A 4,638-nucleotide genomic window follows, 5' to 3' on the forward strand; every position below is an offset into this window, starting at 1 on the left:
ATAACAACAACAATGATAACAGCATAATATTAATGTTATTTGAAACCAATATTAATACGAACGAGCAGAGTACCTGCACTACAGGAGATCTTGTTCCAAGCATGCAACACGTTAGTAGATGATAAATGGGGTTTCTAAGGCATCCATGCAAATGAATGGGGAAAAGGGGGAAAACTCTCTGAATTAACCCCGAAAAACCCCAAAACAGGAGACTGATTTCTCCCCCTCCCATACAAATTAATAGGGGAAACTCTCTGACAACCCCTAAAAAAACCTTAAACAGGAGACTGTTTTTCTCCCTCTCCCATACAAGCTCATGTTAAAATTGAGACTGATTTTCTCCCCCTCCCATACAAGCTCATGTTAAATTGAGACTGTCTCAAGACCCAAAAAACCCAAAATAGGAGAATGATTTCTTCCCCCACCCCCTCTGACTCTCGGCCTATCAGGTCAAAAGAGGATACTGATCTCTGCCCCATTGAGCACATGTTAAATTGAGACTGACTCATTTCCTTTAATATTTTCATTCCATTCAGAGTGAATAGGGAAGTTTTGTTTTACATGTTTTCAGTTTGTGCCGTGAAAATGAGGAAGTGTTTTGGGACACAGTCGTGATGCGAAAAAAGAGGAAGTATTGTGTGAGAGACAAGGCCTCGTGGTTATATTTTAAATCATAACACTAACAGGCTTTTTTTTTTTTTTAAACGTAAGTTTTATCAAAATCATTGAAATAATTTTCATATTCGTGTTAAAATCAGTTGGACTGCTTGAGAACCTATTGCACACGTCTTTCCCAAGCTGCCTCTCCTGAATCAAGTCATTTCCCATCTGGTACACACCCTGGAAAATCCATTGTTGGGAAATCTCCCATGACGTCATGACTCACGGTTTACATAAACCAACTTGTGTGCCCAACATGTTTCATTCAGAGAATGGAGCATTCAGATTCTTACGACAACCTTACGGATCAATGCTTTTCACAAGTTGAGAGGTGAGATTCTCAAACCAATTTATTATTTCTTGTTTAAAACAGAATTAAACTAGAACGGGCACTCGGTAGAGCACATACCTTCGCCACCGCTACTTTTTTCCGGGCACATTTGAAAAACGTCATTTAAAAACGTCCATGACGTCACAACCATCAGTCCGATGGACGTCAAATTTGGTGTTAGACGTCATTGAGGGCAGTCCAACAAAATGGAATGATAAACACTGAAAAAAATCGAAAGTTTAAAAATGACGTCATCTTGTGACGTCATTTTGACGCACTTCCAATGACGTCACTACCAATCGCGGACTACCATCCTGAAAGCTCTTATTTCACGGAACATTTTAACGTTGGTTTCATGTCAATAGCTCTATTAGATCTGAAGTTATGCCTACAAGTATATTTTGACCTTGAGTGTGACCTTGACCTTGACCATAGAGTTAATTTGCAAAACCTGTTCATAAATAAGCAGATATTTTGGTACTGATCATAATGCCTGGATTTGGGACAATTTCCTTTATAAATTACATAGATATTTGAATGTAAAATATCAGGACATTTTCGCCACAATTGAAAAACGTTATGTTCAAACGTCAATGACGTCATAACGGTCAGTCCGAACGACGTCAAATTTGGTGTGTGACGTCCTTAAGGTAAGTCCCACAAAAGGTATGATCAAAACTGATGAGGTCGAAAATTGAAAATTTACGTCATCTTGTGACGTCATTTTGACGCACTTCTGATGACGTCACGTCAAATCTGATACCACGTACCCGAAAGGTATTTCGTCATGGAACAATATGGCGTTGGTTGCATGTCGATATCTGTCTTATGAAGGAAGTTATGCTCAAAAGTTTGTTTTTGACCTTTTCATGACCTTGACCTTTGACCCGATCGCTCCCAAAATCTAATCAAATCGTCCTTGGATAATCACGAATCATCCCACCAATTTTCATGCAATTCGATTTAATACTTTCTGAGTTATGCGAATAACAAACAAACACACATATTCACAAATAAATAAATACACAGCGACCAAAACATAACCTTTCGCAGAATGCGAAGGTAATCACTGTACGACCAATAATTATTGTATGCCTTTTTCTAACAGCTTGTACCCAATAAAAACATCGTTGATCACGGCTGTGGAGAACGAATTATCTGAATTACACGATGAATGGATAAAAATAAACGACTTTATTCAAGAGATTCATATTTTCAGAAGAGAAATGAAATAATTACTGTCATGTCCTCGAATCTTGAAAGACCCGAATTCAAGTTGAGAAACACACACGTGTGTGTGTGTGTGTGTGTGTGTGTGTGTGTGTGTGTGTGTGTGTGTGTGTGTGTGTGTGTGTGTGTGTGTATGTGTCTCTCTCTCTCTCTCTCTCTCTCTCTCTCTCTCTCTCTCTCTCTCTCTCTCTCTCTCTCTCTCTCTCTCTCTCTCTCTCTCTCTCTCTCTCTCTCTCTCTCTCTCTCTCTCTCTCCTCTCTCTCTCTCTCTCTCTCTCTCTCTCTCTCTCTCTCTCTCTCTCTCTCTCTCTCTCTCTCTCTCTCTCTCTCTCTCTCTCTCTCTCTCTCTCTCTCTCTCTCTCTCTCTCTCTCTCTCTCTCTCTCTCTCTCTCTCTCTCTCTCTCTCTCTCTCTCTCTCTCTCTCTCTCTCTCTCTCTCTCTCTCTCTCTCTCTCTCTCTCTCTCTCTCTCTCTCTCTCTCTCTCTCTCTCTCTCTCTCTCTCTCTCTCTCTCTCTCTCTCTCTCTCTCTCTCTCTCTCTCTCTCTCTCTCTCTCTCTCTCTCTCTCTCTCTCTCTCTCTCTCTCTCTCTCTCTCTCTCTCTCTCTCTCTCTCTCTCTCTCTCTCTCTCTCTCTCTCTCTCTCTCTCTCTCTCTCTCTCTCTCTCTCTCTCTCTCTCTCTCTCTCTCTCTCTCTCTCTCTCTCTCTCTCTCTCTCTCTCTCTCTCTCTCTCTCTCTCTCTCTCTCTCTCTCTCTCTCTCTCTCTCTCTCTCTCTCTCTCTCTCTCTCTCTCTCTCTCTCTCTCTCTCTCTCTCTCTCTCTCTCTCTCTCTCTCTCTCTCTCTCTCTCTCTCTCTCTCTCTCTCTCTCTCTCTCTCTCTCTCTCTCTCTCTCTCTCTCTCTCTCTCTCTCTCTCTCTCTCTCTCTCTCTCTCTCTCTCTCTCTCTCTCTCTCTCTCTCTCTCTCTCTCTCTCTCTCTCTCTCTCTCTCTCTCTCTCTCTCTCTCTCTCTCTCTCTCTCTCTCTCTCTCTCTCTCTCTCTCTCTCTCTCTCGTTCTCTCTCTCTCTCTCTCTCTCTCTCTCTCTCTCTCTCTCTCTCTCTCTCTCTCTCTCTCTCTCTCTCTCTCTCTCTCTCTCCTCTCTCTCTCTCCTCTCTCTCTCTCTCCTCTCTCTCTCTCTCTCTCTCTCTCTCTCTCTCTCTCTCTCTCTCTCTCTCTCTCTCCTCTCTCTCTCTATCTCTCTCCTTGTCTTGTCTGTCTGTCTATCCCTCTGTCTATATCTCCCTTGAGTGTTGACTCATTATTATATTTTATTTTTATTTTTCAGTTTAAACACCTGTCTGGATGAACCAAGCACACAAGTTACACATCTGCAGGAATCTGGCATGAAACTCAAGACATCTGAAGCAGACTGCTTGGAAATATCATCTATTTTTACAACTGGAGATCGTGGAGATCGGTTTCTGAGGTTTGGTAATGGAATGTAGGGACAATGACAGAGAGATCTGGAGAAGTGGTTGAAACATTGGTCAGAAGAAGAGTGGACATATGTTGTGTGCAGGAGACACGGTGGAAGGGAAGTGGTGTGAGACTGGTGAAGGGAAGGCAGGGGTAGAAGTGCAAGTTTATGTGGCAAGGGTGCCCGGAAGGCGAGCATGGTGTTGGTGTCATGTTTTCTGAGGAGTTTGTAGACAGTGTAGTGAGTGTGACTGTAGTGAGATTAAAGGTTGATGATGGTGAGAATCGTGATCGGAAATCTCTTGGTGAACGTCATCTCGGGATATGCCCGTCGGTCGGTCGAAGCGATGAAGAGAACAACATGTTCTGGTGTGCGATGGAGAAGTTGATGGAAAATGTGAAAGATGATGAAATTGTTGTGGTAGGAGGAGACTTGAATGGACATGTGGGAAGTAGTCCAGATGGTTTTGAGGGAGTCCATGGGGGTTATGGATATGGTGTGAGAAATGGAGAATGTGAAAGGATCTTGGAGTTTGCTGATGGAGCTGATTTGTTGATTTGTAATACTCAATTCCAGAAAGCAGATAATAAGCTTATTACATGCACGTCAGGTGAGTCGACGACAACCATTGACAACCTGATGGTGCGTCACCGAGATAGGGGAAACCTCCAGGACACAAAGGTGATCCCAGGGGATGAGACTGTTTCGCAGCACCACCTGGTTGTCTGCGATATAAGGGTGAAAGGCGCGCGGAGAATTCAGCGGGTGAAGTACCAACCGAGGATGAAGGTGTGGAGGTTGAAAGAGGCGACAGTGAAGGAAGCATTAAGAGAGAGGCTGAGTATGGTTGAGGATGATGTGGTTGAGCTTGAAAGTGGTTGGATGTCAATGCAAGATAGTCTATTGGGAGCCGTTGGATGGACAAAAGGACCACCGAGGAAACATCGAGAGTAACCCAGTTTTAG

Source organism: Eptatretus burgeri, chromosome 5, assembly GCF_056783735.1.
Source record: "Eptatretus burgeri isolate ZD-2024b chromosome 5, Ebu_testis_v1, whole genome shotgun sequence".
Taxonomy (NCBI): domain Eukaryota; kingdom Metazoa; phylum Chordata; class Myxini; order Myxiniformes; family Myxinidae; genus Eptatretus; species Eptatretus burgeri.